Here is a 23,088-nt window from a genome sequence, read left to right on the forward strand (position 1 = left end):
CTAGCTATCTAGCCGAACTGTGCATGGACCCAAACATTTGGTATACATTTTAGTTCAGAACCTAGCTATGAACCTCAGCTATCATAGCCAGTTGTATAAACTTCAAAACAGCCTGAATGACATTAATGAAGCCTATGGATTGAGTAGAATATAATATCATGTTGTGCCAAGGATGCAAGTCATAAATACATGTAGTTATTACCATGCATGAGATCCCCACATTGTAGCCTGTACATTTAATATATTATCTGATCATGTACTCTACCTTGGCAAATAAAGGTGCAGTTTAGGTATGAATGTCTTTGAGATTTCTTTTCAGTCATATCCAATACCAGGACTATCAAATTCCAGTCTCTGCATGTATGTATTACAATTATACACTTCAACAGTGTTTACCAATCTTGGTCCTGGGACATCAATGGTTACACATTGTAACTAATAGACTAGAAACATGATTTAACTAGTTAATTCATATATACAGAAATATAATTTAAAAAAACAGTACACTACATTTCCTATGCATCATGTAAATACTCTTAACACCAGTTCATCTCAATATCTAATTTCCTTAATCTGCATTGATCTGATAAACACAGGACAGGTGAAGTATTTCATCACATTACACTTCATTTCAACCAGTAGAGAATGTGAAAGCTTTATTGAAAAGCTCATTAAAAAAATGTTATAAATACAAGTTCAATCTGTACTTCAACGCACAGATGTCGTGCATTATAAAAAAAAGAGGAGGTGGCGAGAGAGGTGTAAAAGACAGAAGGGGAAAGAGGTAAGAACATAGGAGCAGGGAAGGCAGCACATGATTGATGAATCACAGTGCTACCTAAATATTCTCTCAGTTCAGTGTCTCTCATCGGCCCAAAGGTCATCTTAAAAGCGGGTGAGGTGGCGATGATGGGACTGGGGCTTGGCATCCTCTCACATCAAAACATCTGCAGACGAGAGACATATGGAGAGAGAGAGCATGTTTAAGCCTTGTGTTTTTCTTTTTTATTCTGACATTGTTAGTCATCAATCAGGAGGTGAAATGCAAAACTGACCTTGGATCATTAACTCTGGGACTACTGCATCTCTATCTGTATTTCAATGTAAAGCATCTCTTTAATAATTCTGTAACGGCTTTCCTCTTCCTCTTCTGAGGAGGAGTAGCAAGGATTGGACCAATACGCAGCGTGGTAAGTTTCCATGATACTTTAATAATAACTGAACACGACTCAATACAAAAATAACAAAGTGAATGGAAACGAAAACCGAAACAGTCCTGAATGGTGAATGCTGGAACGTGTGCTATGGGTGGGTGTTGTTATCGTGACCAGTGAACTGAGATAAGGCGGAGCTTTACCTAGCATAAACTTATAGATGATCTAGAGCCAGTGGGTCTGGCGACGAGTATGTAGCGAGGGCCAGCCGACTAGAGCATACAAGTCACAGTGGTGGGTGGTATAAGGTGATTTGGTAACAAAACGGGTGGCACTGTGATAGACTGCATCCAGTTTGCTGAGTAGAGTGTTGGAAGCTATTTTGTAGATGACATCGCCGAAGACGAGGATCGGTAGGATAGTCAGTTTTATTAGGGTAAGTTTGGCGGCGTGAGTGAAGGAAGCTTTGTTGCGAAATAGAAAGCTGATTCTAGATTTGATTTTGGATTGGATATGTTTACTATGAGTCTGGAAGGAGAGTTTACAGTCTAGCCAGACACCTAGGTATTTATAGTTGTCCACATATTCTAGGTCTGAACCGTCCAGGGTGGTGATGCTAGTCGGGCGGGCGGGTGCGGGCAGCGAACGGTTGAAAAGCATCCATTTGGTTTTACTAGCGTTTAAGAGCAGTTGGAGGCCACGGAAGGAGTGTTGTATGGCATTGAAGCTCTTTTGGAGGTTAGTTAGCACAATGTCCAAGGAAGGGCCAGAAGTATACAAAATGGTGTCGTCTGCGTAGAGGTGGATCAGGGAATCGCCCGTTGCAAGAGCGACATCATTGATATATACAGAGAAAAGAGTCTGCCCGAGAATTTAACCCTGTGGTACCCCCATAGAGACTGCCAGAGGTCCGGACAACAGGCCCTCCGATTTGACACACTGAACTCTGTCTGCAAAGTAGTTGGTGAACCAGGAGAGGCAGTCATTAGAAAAACCAAGGCTATTGAGTCTGCCGATAAGAATACGGTGATTGACAGAGTCGAAGGCTTCTTAAAGAAAAACTAACAGGTCTGTGAGAGACGGAATTCTTACTGGTTGGTAGGTGATCAAATACTTATGTCATGCAATAAAGTGCAAATTAATTACTTAAAAATCATACAATGTGATTTTTTGTTTTAGATTCCGTCTATCACAGTTAAAGTGTACCTATGATAAAAATGACAGACCTCTACATGCTTTGTAAGTAGGAAAACCTGCAAAATCGGCAGCGTATCAAATACTTGTTCTCTCCACTGTATCTTGGTCCATGTTAGTATGAAAAACCGAATAAAGTCAGTTTATCTTACACTATGTCGAAATAGTGCATTGTATGTAAGTTTAGTATCACTTTGCAACAGAATAGAGGGTTCTTAGAACTATTATTATTTTTTATGTTAATAGATTCAGCTACTGAAAACTGAAACTAACAAATGGATCAAACAGATCAATCCCACCTGCTGAAGGCGTGTGCAGTGGTAAACATCACCCCGGCTCTACCAGGGGCTTGAGGTGGTCTCCCACAGCTCTGCAGCCTTGCCGTTCCATTTCTTGACTGCCCCTGCAACACAGAAATAAATATATTTAGTCATATTATATAAAACACTAATGGATATGGAGCATCTTTGGCCTGAGTTACACCTGGCACCTAAATATGATTTCTGTCATCCGATTACTCTAAGCTCCATTAGGTTCAGATCTAACAGGATGGGCCTTTGACATAGTCTGGACGCAGTCAGGCCACCAAATATGCATAAGCAATGTAAAGAGATGTGGAGAAAAGTACATTCTACACAAATTACCTTCATAATATCAAAGACCAAATGTGTGTGCCTGAGAGGAAATGAACTGTTATACAGCCAAAGAGGGCGAGAAATTGAACTTGAAAATATGAAATATCCTTATTATGTGAAATTGAATGAAACAATAATGTATGTTGATGCTAATATGATGTACAATATTCCATGATGTTTCTATATGATAACAATAGCGTAAAATATTTAATATATCATATACTATTTTTAACAGTTTCACTAATTAATTTTCATTAACTTAATCATTATGACACACCCCTCACTACAGTGTCTTGCGAAAGTATTCGGCCCCCTTGAACTTTGCTACCTTTTGCCACATTTCAGGCTTCAAACATAAAGATCTAAAACTGTATTTTTTTGTGAAGAATCAACAACAAGTGGGACACAATCATGAAGTGGAACGACATTTATTGGATATTTCAAACTTTTTTAACAAATCAAAAACTGAAAAATTGGGCGTGCAAAATTATTCAGCCCCTTTACTTTCAGTGCAGCAAACTCTCTCCAGAAGTTCAGTGAGGATCTCTGAATGATCCAATGTTGACCTAAATGACTAATGATGATAAATACAATCCACCTGTGTGTAATCAAGTCTCCGTATAAATGCACCTGCACTGTGATAGTCTCAGAGGTCCGTTAAAAGCGCAGAGAGCATCATGAAGAACAAGGAACACACCAGACAGGTCCGAGATACTGTTGTGTTTAAAGCCGGATTTGGATACAAAAATATTTCCCAAGCTTTAAACATCCCAAGGAGCACTGTGCAAGCGATAATATTGAAATGGAAGGAGTATCAGACCACTGCAAATCTACCAAGACCTGGCCGTCCCTCTAAACTTTCAGCTCATACAAGGAGAAGACTGATCAGAGATGCAGCCAAGAGGCCCATGATCACTCTGGATGAACTGCAGAGATCTACAGCTGAGGTGGGAGACTCTGTCCATAGGACAACAATCAGTCATGTATTGCACAAATCTGGCCTTTATGGAAGAGTGGCAAGAAGAAAGCCATTTCTTAAAGATATCCATAAAAAGTGTTGTTTAAAGTTTGCCACAAGCCACCTGGGAGACACACCAAACATGTGGAAGAAGGTGCTCTGGTCAGATGAAACCAAAATGGAACTTTTTGGCAACAATGCAAAACGTTATGTTTGGCGTAAAAGCAACACAGCTGAACACACCATCCCCACTGTCAAACATGGTGGTGGCAGCATCATGGTTTGGGCCTGCTTTTCTTCAGCAGGGACAGGGAAGATGGTTAAAATTGATGGGAAGATGGATGGAGCCAAATACAGGACCATTCTGGAAGAAAACCTGATGGAGTCTGCAAAAGACCTGAGACTGGGACGGAGATTTGTCTTCCAACAAGACAATGATCCAAAACATAAAGCAAAATCTACAATAGAATGGTTCAAAAATAAACATATCCAGGTGTTAGTGTCATGTATTGTCATGTTGTGTCCTGTTCCTGTTTCTCTTCACCCTGTCTCCCTCTGCTGGTCGTTGTTAGGTTACCTTTTCTCCCCCTCTTTTCCCCAGCTGTGCCTTGTCTCCTCCTAACTACCTCGTCACCCCTTTTCCCACCTGTTCCCTTTTTCCCTCTGATTAGGTCTCTATATCTCTCTCTGTTCCTGCTCCTGTCCTTGTCGGATTCTTGTTTGTTGTGTTTCATGCCTGAACCAGACTATCGTCATGTTTGCTGTAACCTTGTCCTGTCGGAATCTGCCGGTCCATCTGAGCCTACCTATGTTTGGTTATTAAAGAAGCTCTGTTTAAGTTAATTCGCTTTTGGGTCCTCATTCACGTACCGTAACAGAAGAATCCGACCAAGAATGGACCCAGCGACTTCGGATCCTCTCTACTCAGCCGTCGAGATCCAGGGAGCGATGCTAGGCAGACACGAGCAGGAATTGTCTGCTGCTCGACATGCCGTTGAGACCCTGGCCACCCAAGTCTCCAACCTCACAGAACAGGTTCACCATCTCCGCCTCGATCCACCGGCCACTTCCAGGGCTTTCGAATCTCCGGAGCCCAGAATCAATAACCCGCCGTGTTACTCTGGGGAGCCCACTGAATGCCGCTCGTTCCTCACCCAGTGTGATATTGTGTTTTCTCTCCAGCCCAACACTTACTCCAGGAGCACTGCTCGTGTCGCCTACGTCATATCTCTCCTTATTGGACGGGCTCGTGAGTGGGGCACGGCAATCTGGGAGGCAAGGGCTGAGTGTACTAACCAGTATCAGGACTTTAAGGAGGAGATGATACGGGTTTTTGATCGATCTGTTTTTGGGGAGGAGGCTTCCAGGGCCCTGTCTTCCCTATGTCAAGGTAATCGATCCATAACAGACTACTCTATTGAGTTTCGCACTCTTGCTGCCTCCAGTGGCTGGAACGAGCCGGCTTTGCTCGCTCGTTTTCTGGAGGGTCTCCGCGCAGAGGTAAAGGATGAGATTCTCTCCCGGGAGGTTCCTTCCAGCGTGGATTCCTTGATTGAACTCGCTATTCGCATTGAGCGACGGGTTGATCTTCGTCACCGAGCACGTGGAAAGGAGCTCGCGTTCTCCGTTGCCCCCCTCTCTGCATCACTACCATCTTCCTCTGCCGGCTCGGGTGCTGAGCCTATGCAGCTGGGAGGTATCCGCATCTCGACTAAGGAGAGGGAACGGAGAATCACCAACCGCCTCTGTCTCTATTGCGGTTCTGCTGGTCATTTTGTCACTTCATGTCCAGTAAAAGCCAGAGCTCATCAGTAAGCGGAGGGCTACTGGTGAGCGCTACTACTCCTGTCTCTCCTTCAAGATCCTGCACTACCTTGTCGGTCCATCTACGCTGGACCGGTTCGTCAGCTTCCTGCAGTGCCTTAATAGACTCTGGGGCGGAGGGCTGTTTTATGGACGAGACCTGGGCTCGGGAACATGACATTCCTCTCAGACAGTTAAGGGAGTCCACGGCCTTGTTCGCCCTGGATGGTAGTCCTCTCCCCAGGATTCAGCGTGAGACGCTACCTTTAACCCTCACTGTTTCTGGTAATCATAGCGAAACCATTTCTTTTTTAATTTTTCGTTCACCTTTTACACCTGTTGTTTTGGGCCATCCCTGGCTAGTTTGTCATAATCCTTCCATTAATTGGTCTAGTAATTCTATCCTCTCCTGGAACGTCTCTTGTCATGTGAAATGTTTAATGTCTGCTATCCCTCCTGTTTCCTCTGTCTCTTCTTCACAGGAGGAGCCTGGTGATTTGACAGGGGTGCCGGAGGAATATCACGATCTGCGCACGGTGTTCAGTCGGTCCAGGGCCACCTCTCTTCCTCCACACCGGTCGTATGATTGTAGTATTGATCTCCTTCCGGGAACCACTCCCCCCCGGGGTAGACTATACTCTCTGTCGGCTCCCGAACGTAAGGCTCTCGAAGATTATTTGTCTGTAGCTCTTGACGCCGGTACCATAGTCCCCTCCTCCTCTCCCGCCGGAGCGGGTTTTTTTTTGTCAAGAAGAAGGACGGGTCTCTGCGCCCCTGCATAGATTATCGAGGGCTGAATGACATAACAGTGAAGAATCGTTATCCGCTCCCTCTTATGTCTTCAGCCTTCGAGATCCTGCAGGGAGCCAGGTTTTTCACTAAGTTGGACCTTCGTAACGCTTACCATCTCGTGCGCATCAGGGAGGGGGACGAGTGGAAGACGGCGTTTAACACTCCGTTAGGGCACTTTGAATACCGGGTTCTTCCTTTCGGCCTCGCTAACGCTCCAGCTGTCTTTCAGGCATTAGTCAATGATGTCCTGAGAGACATGCTGAACATCTTTGTTTTCGTTTACCTTGACGATATCCTGATTTTTTCACCGTCACTCCAGATTCATGTTCAGCACGTTCGACGTGTCCTCCAGCGCCTTTTAGAGAATTGTCTTTTTGTGAAGGCTGAGAAGTGCACTTTTCATGCCTCCTCCGTCACATTTCTCGGTTCTGTTATTTCCGCTGAAGGCATTAAGATGGATCCCGCTAAGGTCCAAGCTGTCATTGATTGGCCCGTCCCTAAGTCACGCGTCGAGCTGCAGCGCTTTCTCAGCTTCGCGAACTTCTATCGTCGTTTCATCCGTAATTTCGGTCAGGTGGCAGCTCCTCTCACAGCCCTTACTTCTGTCAAGACGTGCTTTAAGTGGTCCGTTTCCGCCCAGGGAGCTTTTGATCTCCTCAAGAATCGTTTTACATCCGCTCCTATCCTTGTTACACCTGACGTCTCTAGACAGTTCGTTGTCGAGGTTGACGCGTCAGAGGTGGGCGTGGGAGCCATTCTTTCTCAGCGCTCCCTCTCTGACGACAAGGTCCACCCATGCGCGTATTTTTCTCATCGCCTGTCGCCGTCGGAACGTAACTATGATGTGGGAAACCGCGAACTGCTCGCCATCCGGTTAGCCCTAGGCGAATGGCGACAGTGGTTGGAGGGGGCGACCGTTCCTTTTGTCGTTTGGACTGACCATAGGAACCTTGAGTACATCCGTTCTGCCAAATGACTTAATGCGCGTCAGGCGCGTTGGGCGCTGTTTTTCGCTCGTTTCGAGTTCGTGATTTCTTATCGTCCGGGCTCTAAGAACACCAAGCCTGATGCTTTATCTCGTCTCTTCAGTTCTTCAGTAGCCTCCACTGACCCCGAGGGGATTCTCCCTGAGGGGCGTGTTGTCGGGTTGACTGTCTGGGGAATTGAGAGGCAGGTAAAGCAAGCGCTCACTCACACTCCGTCGCCGCGCGCTTGTCCTAGGAACCTTCTTTTCGTTCCCGTTCCTACTCGTCTGGCCGTTCTTCAGTGGGCTCACTCTGCCAAGTTAGCCGGCCACCCTGGCGTTCGGGGTACGCTTGCTTCCATTCGCCAGCGTTTTTGGTGGCCCACCCGGGAGCATGACACGCGTCGTTTCGTGGCTGCTTGTTCGGTCTGCGCGCAGACTAAGTCCGGTAACTCCCCTCCTGCCGGCCGTCTCAGGCCGCTTCCCATTCCCTCTCGACCGTGGTCTCACATCGCCTTAGATTTTGTCACCGGACTGCCTTCGTCAGCGGGGAAGACTGTTATTCTTACGGTTGTCGATAGGTTCTCTAAGGCGGCTCATTTCATTCCCCTTGCTAAGCTTCCTTCTGCTAAAGAGACGGCACAAATCATCATCGAGAATGTTTTCAGAATTCATGGCCTTCCGTCAGACGTCGTTTCGGACAGAGGTCCGCAATTCACGTCTCAATTTTGGAGGGAGTTTTGCCGTTTGATTGGGGCTTCCGTCAGTCTCTCAAGCAGAACGGGCCAATCAGACTATTGGTCGCATCTTACGCAGTCTTTCTTTTCGCAACCCTGCGTCTTGGTCAGAACAGCTCCCCTGGGCAGAATACGCCCACAACTCGCTTCCTTCGTCTGCGACCGGGCTATCTCCTTTTCAGAGTAGCCTCGGGTACCAGCCTCCGCTGTTCTCATCTCAGTTCGCCGAGTCCAGCGTCCCCTCCGCTCAGGCTTTTGTCCAACGTTGCGAGCGCACCTGGAAGAGGGTCAGGTCTGCACTTTGCCGTTATAGGACGCAGACTGTGAGGGCTGCTAATAAGCGTAGAACTAAGAGTCCTAGATATTGTCGCGGTCAGAGAGTTTGGCTCTCCACTCAGAACCTTCCCCTTAAGACGGCTTCTCGCAAGTTGACCCCGCGGTTCATTGGTCCGTTCCGTATTTCTCGGGTCATTAATCCTGTCGCAGTTCGACTTCTTCTTCCGCGATACCTTCGTCGCGTCCACCCGGTCTTCCATGTCTCCTGTATCAAGCCCGTTCTTCGCGCCCCCGCTCGTCTTCCCCCCCCCCCCCCCAGCCTTGTCGAGGGCGCACCCATCTACAGGGTCCGTAGGATTTTGGACATGCGTCCTCGGGGCCGTGGTCACCAGTACCTCGTAGATTGGGAGGGGTACGGTCCTGAGGAGAGGAGTTGGGTTCCCTCTCGGGACGTGCTGGACCGTGCGCTGATCGAGGATTTCCTCCGTTGCCGCCAGGTTTCCTCCTCGAGTGCGCCAGGAGGCGCTCGGTGAGTGGGGGGGTACTGTCATGTATTGTCATGTTGTGTCCTGTTCCTGTTTCTCTTCACCCTATCTCCCTCTGCTGGTCGTTGTTAGGTTACCTTTTCTCCCCCTCTTTTCCCCAGCTGTGCCTTGTCTCCTCCTAACTACCTCGTCACCCCTTTTCCCACCTGTTCCCTTTTTCCCTCTGATTAGGTCTCTATATCTCTCTCTGTTCCTGCTCCTGTCCTTGTCGGATTCTTGTTTGTTGTGTTTCATGCCTGAACCAGACTATCGTCATGTTTGCTGTAACCTTGTCCTGTCGGAATCTGCCGGTCCATCTGAGCCTACCTATGTTTGGTTATTAAAGAAGCTCTGTTTAAGTTAATTCGCTTTTGGGTCCTCATTCACGTACCGTAACAGTTAGAATGGCCAAGTCAAAGTCCAGACCTGAATCCAATCGAGAATCTGTGGAAAGAACTGAAAACTGCTGTTCACAAATGCTCTCCATCCAACCTCACTGAGCTCGAGCTGTTTTGCAAGGAGGAATGGGGAAAAATTTCAGTCTCTGTGCAAAACTGATAGAGACATACCCCAAGCGACTTACAGCTGTAATCGCAGTAAAAGGTGGCGCTACAAAGTATTAACTTAAGGGGGCTGAATAATTTTGCACGCCCAATTTTTCAGTTTTTGATTTGTTAAAAAAGTTTGAAATATCCAATAAATGTCGTTCCACTTCATGATTGTGTCCCACTTGTTGTTGATTCTTCACAAAAAAATACAGTTTTATATCTTTATGTTTGAAGCCTGAAATGTGGCAAAAGGTCGCAAAGTTCAAGGGGGCCGAATACTTTCGCAAGGCACTGTATTGTCATTGGTTACACTAATTGCACTGTTTGTCTACATAACCTGGTTCAAGTATTCATGACATCACCCTGAGGAAGGCACAGTGATCCCGAAATGTTGGTAAATACCCATTAAATTGCTGGGAGATCATACATGGAGTGTGCGACTTTATTTTGAAAGTTTATAGTTTATTCGCCGTTAGTCAGCACCTCCACACAAACTATTTTTCTGCGTGTGTGCCAGCTCATGTTTTTTAAGGGTAGGTAACAACACATCTGCCATGCTGGGGCCCCTCAAGGGTGCATGCTCAGCCCCCTCCTGTACTCCCTGTTCACTCATGACTGCACGATGATTGACTCTGTACCGGTACCCCCTGTATATAGTCTAGCTATTGATATTTAACTTCTGCTATTTAATTACTGGTTCCTTTTATTTCTTATTCTTATTTGTACTTTCTTTAAAACAGCGTTGTTGGTTAGGGGCTTGTAAATAAGCATTTCACTGTAAGATAAAATTCTATTTGGTTTGATTTGATAGACTCATAGTACAGAATGAATGACTGACTGCCCAGTTCAACATCAGTTCACCGTCTCACCTCATACTGTATTGGAGCAGGAGCAGCTGACTACCCAGTTCAACATCAGTTCACCTTCTCACCTCATACTGTATTGGAGCAGCAGCTGACTGCCCAGTTCACCGTCTCACCTCATACTGTATTGGAGCAGCAGCAGCTGACTGCCCAGTTCAACATCAGTTCACAGTCTCACCTCATACTGTATTGGAGCAGCAGCAGCTGACTGCCCAGTTCAACATCAGTTCACCGTCTCACCTCATACTGTATTGGAGCAGCAGCTGACTGCCCAGTTCAACGTCAGTTCACCGTCTCACCTCATACTGTATTGGAGCAGCAGCTGACTGCCCAGTTCAACGTCAGTTCACCGTCTCACCTCATACTGTATTGGAGCAGCAGCAGCTGACTGCCCAGTTCAACATCAGTTCACCGTCTCACCTCATACTGTATTGGAGCAGCAGCAGCTGACTGCCCAGTTCAACGTCAGTTCACCGTCTCACCTCATACTCTATTGGAGCAGCAGCAGCTGACTGCCCAGTTCAACATCAGTTCACCGTCTCACCTCATACTGTATTGGAGCAGCAGCAGCTGACTTGATTGTTGATGCTAATCAGCATGTTTGAATCTGAGAGTAAATAGAGCCGACTACAACTCTAAAAATGAAGGGTTCAACTGGAGTTGTTCTCAGATCCCCTGAGAACCGTAGGGTTCTTGGTCAATGAAAAACAGAACTTGTTAGAAGGTGGATTCATCGAGGAACCTCCGTTGTTATTGGACTTCTTCCGGGAACTTCGCAAATACAACTGAAAACGATGGTGACAAGTTAAAAAGGTTAAGTTGGGTTGATGTTTGGCTCTGAATATGTCTTGAAATAATGTATAATAATAATAATATAACGACGACAATGACGGTTTTGTGTGAATATCTTCCATATGCTCCAAGATGGCATAGCAGTTCAGACGTCTTTTGTCCTCGTCTTGTCGTGTCCCGTATATATATATATAAATATATATATATATATATATATATATATATATATATATATTTACAACTTTCTTCGCATACCTTTTTATACATATTTTTTATTTTTCATAAACTCATGTTCAAAACACTCTCCTGCAACCCGCCTCACCAATTTATATTTGAAAAAAAAGAAAGTATTATTTACCTCAAATCTGTAATCTTCCATAGAAGCTAACCAGAAGCTAGCCAGAAGCTAGCCAGAAGCTAACCAGAAGCTAACCAGAAGCTAACCAGAAGCTAGCCTGAAGCTAACCAGAAGCTAATCAGAAGCTAGTTAGCTTCTTTACTGGCTAATCGTTAGTATTCAGCTAACCACGGTTTGTGGTCATCAGCTATCCTTTAGCTCGGAAATCTATCGCTAGTTTTGTACGGCGCGGCTCGGACCGGAACATACCGGACCTATTTTTTTCTCCATGTCCCCGGATTTCAACCGCTAACTCTGGACATTTATACCTGGATCTCGCAGCTAGCTAGCTGCTATCCGTGTGACTATCGGCTTTCGTCGATTCCGGAGCAAACATCCATTATTCCGGAGCTAGCCAGCTGAAGAGTTCCATCAGTCACTCCTGGGCTACAATCACCTATCCGGACCCGTTTTACTGCCAACGCGGAGCCCCACCGGGCCTTCACAACTGGACTACCGACGTTATCTACTCGAGGGAGTTATCCAGCTGGCTCCTCCGTCGCGACGTTACCTGAACGCCCATCTGCGGTCCGCTAATCGTTAGCTGTCTTATCGGCTGCTATCTGAATAGACCTATCGGACAATTAAAAAATATATATTATTATTATTATTATTTGTTTTGTTTTTCTTGGGCCTCTATAACTATATCTATTGTTGTTTTTTTTGCAAATTGGATTCATCCCCTCTACCACACGGAACCCCACTAATCCTACCGACGGAAACGCAAGAGGTGGCTAATAACAGACCTCCATCGTATGCTAGCTTGCTACCGATGGCCCGACTAGCTGTCTAAATCGCCGTGACCCCAATCAACCTCACTACTTACTGGACCCTTTTGATCTCTCGACTAAGCATGCCTCTCCTTAATGTCAATATGCCTTGTCCATTGCTGTTCTGGTTAGTGTTTATTGGCTTATTTCACTGTAGAGCCTCTAGTCCTGCTCACTATACCTTATCCAACCTATTAGTTCCACCACCCACACATGCGATGACATCTCCTGGTTTCAATGATGTTTCTAGAGACAATATCTCTCTCATCATCACTCAATACCTAGGTTTACCTCCACTGTATTCACATCCTACCATACCTTTGTCTGTACCTTGAAGCTATTTTATCGCCCCCAGAAACCTCCTTTTACTCTCTGTTCCAGACGTTCTAGACGACCAATTCTTATTGCTTTTAGCCGTACCCTTATCCTACTCCTCCTCTGTTCCTCTGGCGATGTAGAGGTGAATCCAGGCCCTGCAGTGCCTAGCTCCACTCCTATTCCCCAGGCGCTCTCTTTTGATGACTTCTGTAACCGTAATAGCCTTGGTTTCATGCATGTTAACATTAGAAGCCTCCTCCCTAAGTTTGATTTATTCACTGCTTTAGCACACTGCCAACCCTGATGTCCTAGCAGTGTCTGAATCCTGGCTTAGGAAGACCACCAAAAATTCTGAAATTTTCATCCCAAACTACAACATTTTCAGACAAGATAGAACTGCCAAAGGGGGCGGTGTTGCAATCTATTGCAAAGATAGCCTGCAGAGTTCTGTCCTACTATCCAGGTCTGTACCCAAACAATTTGAACTTCTACTTTTAAAAATCCACCTCTCTAAAAACAAGTCTCTCACCGTTGCCGCCTGCTATTGACCACCCTCTGCCCCCAGCTGTGCTCTGGACACCATATGTGAACTGATTTCCCCCCATCTACCTTCAGAGCTCGTGCTGCTAGGCGACTTAAACTGGAACATGCTTAACACCCCAGCTATCCTACAATCTAAGCTTGATGCCCTCAATCTCACACAAATTATCAATGAACCTACCAGGTACCTCCCCAAAGCCTTAAACACGGGCACCCTCATAGATATCATCCTAACCAACTTGCCCTCTAAATACACCTCTGCTGTCTTCAACCAAGATCTCAGCGATCACTGCCTCATTGCCTGCATTCGTAATGGGTCAGCGGTCAAACGACCTCCACTCATCACTGTCAAACGCTCCCTGAAACACTTCAGCAAGCAGGCCTTTCTAATCGACCTGGCCGGGGTATCCTGGAAGGATATTGATCTCATCCCGTCAGTAGAGGATGCCTGGTTATTTTTTTTAAATGCCTTCCTAACCATCTTAAATAAGCATGCCCCATTCAAGAAATTTAGAACCAGGAACAGATATAGCCCTTGGTTCTCCCCAGACCTGACTGCCCTTAACCAACACAAAAACATCCTATGGCGTTCTGCATTAGCATCGAACAGCCCCCGTGATATGCAGCTGTTCAGGGAAATTAGAAACCACTACACACAGGCAGTTAGAAAAGCCAAGGCTAGCTTTTTCAAGCAGAAATTTGCTTCCTGCAACACTAACTCAAAAATGTTCTGGGACACTGTAAAGTCCATGGAGAATAAGAACACCTCCTCCCAGCTGCCCACTGCACTGAAGATAGGAAACACTGTCACCACTGATAAATCCACTATAATTGAGAATTTCAATAAGCATTTTTCTATGGCTGGCCATGCTTTCCACCTGGCTACTCCTACCCCGGTCAACACACAGCAACTCGCCCAAGCCTTCCCCATTTCTCTTTCTCCCAAATCCAGTCAGCTGATGTTCTGAAAGAGCTGCAAAATCTGGACCCTACAAATCAGCCAGGTTAGACAATCTGGACCCTTTCTTTCTAAAATTATCTGCCGAAATTGTTGCCACCCCTATTACTAGCCTGTTAAACCTCTCTTTCGTGTCGTCTGAGATTCCCAGAGATTGGAAAGCAGCTGCGGTCATCACCCTCTTCAAAGGGGGGGACACTCTTGACCCAAACTGCTACAGACCTATATCTATCCTACCCTGCCTTTCTAAGGTCTTCGAAAGCCAAGTCAACAAACAGATTACAGACCATTTTGAATCTCACCATACCTTCTCTGCTATGCAATCTGATTTCAGAGCTGGTCATGGGTGCACCTCAGCCACGCTCAAGGTCCTAAACGATATCTTAACCGCCATCGATAAGAAACAACACTGTGCAGCCGTATTAATTGATCTGGCCAAGGCTTTCGACTCTGTCAATCACCACATCCTCATCGGCAGACTCGACAGCCTTCGTTTCTCAAATGATTGCCTCGCCTGGTTCACCAACTACTTCTCTGATAGAGTTCAGTGTGTCAAATCGGAGGGTCTGCTGTCCTTCCGTGGCCTCCAATTGCTCTTAAATACAAGTAAAACTAAATGCATGCTCTTCAACCGATCGCTGCCTGCACCTGCCCGCCTGTCCAACATCACTACTCTGGACGGCTCTGACTTAGAATACGTGGACAACTACAAATACCTAGGTGTCTGGTTAGACTGTAAACTCTCCTTCCAGACCTACATCAAACATCTCCAATCCAAAGTAAAATCTAGAATTGGCTTCCTATTTCGCAAACAAAGCATCCTTCACTCATGCTGCCAAACATACCCTTGTAAAACTGACCATCCTACCAATCCTCGACTTCGGCGATGTCATTTACAAAATAGCCTCCAATACCCTACTCAACAAACTGGATGCAGTCTATCACAGTGCAATCAGTTTTGTCACCAAAGCCCCATATACTACCCACCATTGCGACCTGTACGCTCTCGTTGGCTGGCCCTCGCTTCAGACTCGTCGCCAAACCCACTGGCTCCATGTCATCTACAAGACCCTGCTAGGTAAAGTCCCCCCTTATCTCAGCTCGCTGGTCACCATAGCATCACCCACCTGTAGCACGCGCTCCAGCAGGTATATCTCTCTGGTCAAGATACATTTGGTTTATAAGTGTCTACAACTCACAAGTATTATTAAAAATGTGTAAGAAATTGAAATACATAATATATGTTCCCCATCTCAATTTTCATTTATCTACTTACATCTGTATTGTTTGTACAGTGCATTTGGAACTTATTCAGACCCCTTGACTTTTTCACATTTTATTACATTACAGCCTTGTTAAAAAATTTATACAATAAACTATATGATCATTAAGTTAACAAAAACATCCAAAATGGACTGTATAATTTAATATTAATGATCATTAAGTTAACAAAAACATCCAATATGGACTGTATAATTGAATATGAATGATCATTAAGTTAACAATAACAACCAATATGGACTGTATAATTGAATATTAATGATCATTAAGTGAACAATAACAGCCAATATGGACTGTATAATTGAATATTAATGATCATTAAGTGAACAATAACAGCCAATATGGACTGTATAATTTAATATTAATGATCATTAAAAAAAGTAACCTTAACCTGAACCCCTAGCCCAGCTAATGCCAACCAGGTAGCTAACGCTACCCACCAAGCTAGAATTTGTAGCATATCATACGTTTCACAAATTCTTAACATATAATACGTGTACAGAATTTGTAACATATTGTACGTTTCGCAAATTTGGAACATAATATGAATTGTAACATATCATACAAAATGGCTGATGGACAACCAGAAACATACATACCATACAAAAGGTAACATATCATATTAACTGGGGTGTCTCGGATTTACATACAGAATACATACTGACTTGCCTAGTTAATTAAATAAAGGTAATTCAAAAAAACTATAATAATACAACATGCTCTGAGACCAGGTTGGTCTGCCCCCAGAACAAAATCTGGTAGATGGCCAGCATGCACGCAAAATTTGGTTCTGAGAATACTGAGCCATACATGGGTTGCCCGTTTCATCACAATATTGTTTTGAATATTCGTTTTAGGACTGCCAGGTAGGCCAGCTGAACATTTACTCAATACATCCACAATAGGCACTGATGAAGATTTGGTCTAAAGTGCATTACTGTGGCTTAAAAACACAATGCAATTTCTAAAGGCAGCAACTTACTAGTAGCAAAACCTTGTGTCTTCATTTTGATGTCTCCAGATTGACTTTAGTTGCAGTGTAATGTTAGCTAGCTAAGAGATTAAGTGGAGACCACCAAACTTTTTCTTACAAACGTTGCTAGCTAATGACAACATTGCACCCTGTCAAAAGTACATTCGATGACATGATGATAATGGCAGTCATTTGCTACTAAATATTTGCCTAATTTAGCAATGTCATCGTATTTCGAAGCCACTATAGTGTAATTTAGGCGAAACAGTCATAGATAGCTCTTTACTTTTTACTTTTGGACATCAATGTGGCTGTAGAACGTTGATAACAATGCCAACGTCTCGACCGCGTGATGGGAGTTGCAACCCATGGAAATGTAAACTCCAATTCAGATACCTACTGACTTTGTGTTATATAAATATTCATACACATAGCTCATATAAACAAAGACATTCCATCGCAAGAACACATACACCCAGCCATAAGACTGACCCCCTCTGTTCTCTTCTTTCACGACCCCCTCTGCTCTCCTGTATCAGATTTCCAGACACACAAATATCTCCTTGTATAAACACACATCTCACCCCCCTCTACTGGTTGGGTGCCAAGAGCAAATGACTTTTGCTGTGCACCAATGGGGCCCGCTCTGGCTAGAGCAAGGCCCGCCTCCAACCCTTTGTGACCAGTCAGAAGACCAAAACGACAAGACTCCAACTACTTTATTCTATGTATAAAAATGAATGTAACCGTTGTATAAGGCCTCTTTTTCACCTGACTCCTTGCCGAGTTATATGAACTAGATCCGTGCACGTAAAACTGCGGGACAAGATATCTTTGACTCATTAAAACTGTCTTTTGTTACAACTGAAATCCACTCTGTCCAGCGTCCGTGATTTGGTCTCAACTCTCCAGTATTTAAACACTAACAGAACTTGGTAGCGTGAGGATGGTTATTCTTGAATTCGATCTATGATAAGTTAGTGTGAGAAGACGAGACTGATCACGACTCAAAAATCAGACGGAAGAGTGATTTCCCCAGCCATTCATCTTGCCTCAGGAAATCTGATCGGAGCGCTCTATATAAGGTGAGCAGAGCCTGTTAAATCTAAATCTGCATATTGTATTATAGCCTAAACCAAATTTTGATCAGAAAGTACTGGGCGTGAGTATGAATCGTTGCCAAATTTTTTTTTACATAAGAACCTAAGGCATTGATTAAAGATATCTTGTTTTGTATAAAGAAAAACAAATATATATGTATATTTTTATTTTTATTAATTGGCCTATACTCAGTTATTTTAATAGGAATGTGTGAATTGTGATTGACCAATGTGTTAAATTCCTTCGGGACGCTGTTTGTTCTGAAATCTGTATAGAAAACTGTCCTAATTATATATATATTGGGTTGTGTATAGAGGTGAGGAAAAGCAGAGGCTGTGTTTTAACATGTAAAGGACACAATTATGGATGTTGGAATTTCAATGTGAAATTCGTATGAATGAATGTAGTATTGAGAAAACATATGAACCAGAGTTGACGTTCCATGATTTTGAGACCGGGGAAATTAAATTGAAAGAAACGTTTGTCGCGGAGTAAACCGCTAGTTTGGGATACGTAACTGGGCTATTAGGCACACGTGCTGATAGACAAAGCTACCTTAGTAGTCAAATGGCCGTGCAACTTTGATTGACAGCAGCCGGGCTAAAACACTGATTTTCGCTTTTTTCATTCCTGTTGATATTGTCTAAAGTTTAAAATTATTCTGACAATTGCTATAGAATCGCTGGAATTTACTGATATAAGTTCATAAAGGAACTTACTGAATTGTTTCTAGAAAGTATTTATATAAGCCGCCGAGCTTAGTACAGACTTTGTTTGACAGATGCTAAAAGCTACACACTGATTTTTTTATTTTTTATTCTATCCATATTTCCTAAAGAGATAGAATTATTCTGACAATTGCTATAGAATCGCTCAAATTTACTGATATAAGTTCATAAAGGAAGTTACTGAATTATTTACAGAAAGTATTTAAATAATTTGCAGAACATTTCTATCTATATTTCCCACAGAGCTAGAATTACTCTGATAATTGTTATAGAACCGCATATATTCACTGATATATTGTTCCAAAAGGAAATCGCCGAATCATTTCTAGAATATACCTAAATAAATCGCTGAACAAATTACATGCCGCAGAGGCACACACGTAACATTACTGATCTGTGCGAGGGTGGGGGCGCATGCGAGGAGTCTGAGCTAACACCACAGTACGGGCTGGGTATACAAAGATAGAAATAAACACCACACAAAGGACTGACTAAAACTTAGATAAACGCATTATACACATTATCAGACGACTTAGATAAAATGTCTGCAGCCACCACGCCCAAACAAATGATTACAGTAGAAACTCAAGACCAAGGGGAGCAGCCAGATAACACTCAGATCGTAGCACAGACTGTCTCTCAGATGATCCAACAGCAGGCAGCCCCACCACCCCATTACCCTCCCCCACAGCGGTATATCCTGCAACAGCAACGGGCTCAACGAGGCCCCTACACTGGACCATACAGAGGGGGAAACTACCAGTGTTATAACTGCGGAATTCCCGGTCACTTGGCCAGAGATGGCAGGAAACCACTCTCCCCGCAGCAACAGCAATGGAGAGAAAGAGGACGTGGAGTGGCACCAGGAAGAGGAAGAGGAAGAGGAGGACCCTCTCCTAATCACATGCAGCAGCAACAGCAGATTACAACCAACCACAGTTCCAAGGCATGGCAGGGAACACCGTGCCCTGGCCATAAAAAATGCCCACCACCCACAAAGGAGAAGAGAGACAACACTTTCAACAGTACACTGAACCAACAATGATGTGTGAAGTTGAGGGTGTCCCCCATCAGTTCCTGGTAGACACAGGATGCACCTATTCTGCTATCAAGTTCCCCCAAATGCTGTCATCTGATTCCATATACGTTGACGATCTACTACTAGGCGCTCCTACATCTGACCTCTGCCTACAAATAACAAAAACACTGCCAGACTTCCTGGCCACCAAGAGCTACAAGGTCAAACTGAGACCAGACCTGAAGAATGAACCACTGACCAATCCCGACCAATGGCTGTACACTGATGGCTGCTGCTACAAAGGAGAAGAAGGAAACAGCAATTCCCAGACGGTTCACATGTCACCCTTGAATCAGCCATCATCCCTCAACCAGCACCTGCCCAATTAGCTGAAATCATCGGATTGACGCAGGCCCTCATCAGAGCAAAAGGAAAGACTATACAGACTCAGCCTATGCCCATGGAGCAGTCCACACTGATGAACCCAGAACTTTTACGAGAAGCACATGGCCCCACACACGAAGGAAAACTAAAGACCCTTCAAAAGGTCTCGCACATTTAGTGGCACCCTCACATGAAAATATGACAGATTTTTTATTTTTTTTATTTTTTATGACGATGATTTATTTTGTGACGAATGCAATGTTTGTGACAGACACAACCCAAAGAAACCATATCGAACACCAATGGGCTCATACTTAGTACCTAATGCATGTTTTCAGGATATTAGTATAGACTACACCGACATGGGCCCCGATAATGTATCTAAAAACAAACGCTATCTCCTAGTTATGGTAAATAGGTTCTCCAAATGGGTAGAAGCAATACCAACAGCGAAGTGGGATGCTGGGTCAGTCTTTAAGTGGCTACAAACCAAACTAATACCCAGGTATGGCATCCCAACACAAATCAAATTTGACAAATGGCTCACATTTCAGTAACAAACACCTGAGACAGGTGGAAGAAAGATTTGGCATAACACACAGATTTGGATCTGTGTACAGGCCCCAATCCCAAAATCTGGTGGAACGTCAAACCAAAAGCTGAAAGCTAAGATAGCTAAAGTGTGTGCAGGTTCGAAGTTGACATGGGTTGAAGTCCTGCCTCTGGTGTTGATGGCAATGAGAGCCTCACCAGGAGCAGGCACCCATCTCTCTCCTCATGGGATAATGACTGGTAGAGTCATGCCTGGTCCACCAAGGGAGGGAGGTCATATGCCCGCCCTTGATGTACAACAAATTGTAATGTCTAATTATGTGAAAAAACTGACGGTTCTCTCTGCAGCACTCTCTACCCAGGTTCACAAGGTCCAGGAGGGGGAGCTGCCGGGGGACACGCCACTACTGAAGGTAAAGGTTGGTGACTGGGTGAGGGTTAAAGTCCACAAGAGAAAGTGGCTGGAACCCAGGTGGACTGGACCGTACGAAGTGAAGGAGGTTACTTCACACTCAGTCCAGGTCAAAGGTAAATCAGGCGCACCTTGGCACCACCTGACACATTGCACCCTAGCCCCAACTCCTTCCAGAACACTGACTGAAGTCAGAGCTGATTTGAGCGGCCTAAATTCGATTCCAAATGAAGACACTCCTTCCTCAGGTGATGCGGCATCAAACTCCGCCTCCCCTGATAAAGGAACCTTGCCCAGTTAGAGGGTCATTTCTCCCTCCCTGGGTGAGGCTAGGGATATCTGGCCCTTTATTTGTGATATTCTTACGGATATCTGGGGTGTCCCTGGGCACTTTCACATGGTTAATTGAACAACTATTTCACCCTGCCACAACACGTACACCAACCCCTACACATGTCCCTAACTCCGTTCCTGATATCACTTCCTCCAATCACTCCCGTCCCAAACGTAGCACTACACCTACAGACCCACCATGCACACCAGACAAGGTTAGAAGCACCACCTTATGTATACCCACGGATGCAACCACCACCATTGCACTATAGTTTTCACGTCTAATAGATGTGAAGAGGGGGATTTGTTATATAAATATTAATACACATAGCTCATAGCTCTATTTAAACACTAACATGTGTCTCTACAAATGTGATCAAGTTGCTTGTCTCACGCAACATACATTACAGATCACATTTACGGAACGCGTCTCTCTCTCATTTACTGTCACCGTCGCTCTCTCAGGCACAGACCTTACTTCACCAACCTTACTCTATGGACCTCTCCCTTATTTGGACCTCTCTCTTCTTGCTCAACACCTACTGTACATCTGAAGCTTTCACGAGATATCAGGCGCGTCCAGTATTAGGCACTTTCAGGTTCTGATGAAAAGCACCAGGCAGCTATAAAGTGTATCTTAACAACTCCACAAGGCTGCAGGGCCAGATGGATTACCAGGACATGTACTCAGAGCCAGGGGCAGGCCTTTGATTTAAGAAGTGGTGGGAGGTCTGGGGGTCCTCCCTACGCATTTTTGGGGGCATCTAAAGCTAATTTCCTGCATTTCTACACAATATAATACAACCTCTTTGTGGTCATTTTGTGGTCACTTCTACTGGAAAAGCCTGCATGGGTGGCTGAAATGACATAACTCATTCGTGCTGTGTCACTACAGGCGGCACGAAACACATGCCCTGGTCCCAGGGTCTGCTGGGGGTGTGGCCAGCCAGGCCATCTGCCCTTGGTTTGCCCCATGTCCCCCAGAGGTCAGGGAAACGGCTCGGGGTCCGCATAGACCGGGTAGTGCAGACCCCTGGCTCTCTTTCCCAACCACCACCATCTTCAGGAGGAGCCCACCGGCATAGACGGTGAATCAAGGCTCCCCTTCCCCCAGAAGCAGACGAGGGCAAGCTGATGGAGCCTGTTGTTGTGGTGGGCCGGATCTGTGTTGGGGACTTTTGTCATGTTCCTGTCACTGTGGAGGGGGTGCCCTGCTCTGCCCTGGTGGACACTGGGTGTATATATACCCTGGTGTATATTGTATATTGTGCCAGGTTGGACTCAGTGTGAACCCGCAACTGTACAGCTCTGCACAGTCACAGGTGAGCTGGCACCCATGAAAGGGAAGGGAATAATGACTCTGACAGTAGGGGAGCAGGACTGTGCGTCATCCTGTGTGGGTGGCGGCTTTGCAGGTCCCTTGTATCCTGGGGTAGAAAGGTGCACCGGGACAGGACTTTCTTAGGAGCACAGGCTGCCAGACCTAAATGGGAGCACACTGAGCTTCCAGGGAGGGCCTGCAGTCACCATGCCCCCCCCCCCCCCCCCCCCCAATGTCACATTCACACAACCCAAGCCCTTTACTCCAACAGTTAAAGCAGCAGCGACTCATGGCTGCCCCCCTCCCCCACATCTGTGTGTGACTTCTCCCCACCCCCCCAGTCACCTACGACTGTGTGTTACATTCCCCCAGCTACCTCCACGACACAGCCCTCTGTGAGCCCGGGGCGCACCCCCCCCCAGCCCAGCTACCCCAGATGGGAGAGGAGAGGACACTGTCTGCAGTGAGGGAGATATGGGGGAGGAACTGTGTTGTGGCAGTTGCTGTTTGAATTCAGAGACAGCTTTGCGCTGAGTGAGGAAGAGGATGTGGGTCAGACTCATCTGGTGCAGCATGAGATCCATGAGATCCACCTCCTGCACGCCTGCCCTCCTCATGCTTGAGAGAGAGATCCGCACCCCTGCGGAGATGGCGTTTGGTCGGCCCCTGGATAGCCCTCATGTTCCCCCTAGGCCGGAGTATGCCCGGAGTCTCCAGGACCGCCTGGAGACAGCCCACACCTTCGCCAGAGCGCAGCTGGTG

At 45.4% G+C, this 23,088-nt stretch overlaps 1 long non-coding RNA gene across 1 annotated transcript in view; it reads right to left on the reverse strand.

The window, feature by feature from the left end:
* LOC149978871 (uncharacterized) overlaps positions 1-23,088 on the reverse strand; it is a 277,954-nt gene that overhangs the window by 147,376 nt on the left and 107,490 nt on the right. The gene's annotated exons all lie outside the window — the stretch shown is intronic.

Source organism: Oncorhynchus mykiss, chromosome 13, assembly GCF_057628025.1.
Source record: "Oncorhynchus mykiss isolate SJ-2025 chromosome 13, ASM5762802v1, whole genome shotgun sequence".
Classification (NCBI taxonomy): Eukaryota; Metazoa; Chordata; class Actinopteri; order Salmoniformes; family Salmonidae; genus Oncorhynchus; species Oncorhynchus mykiss.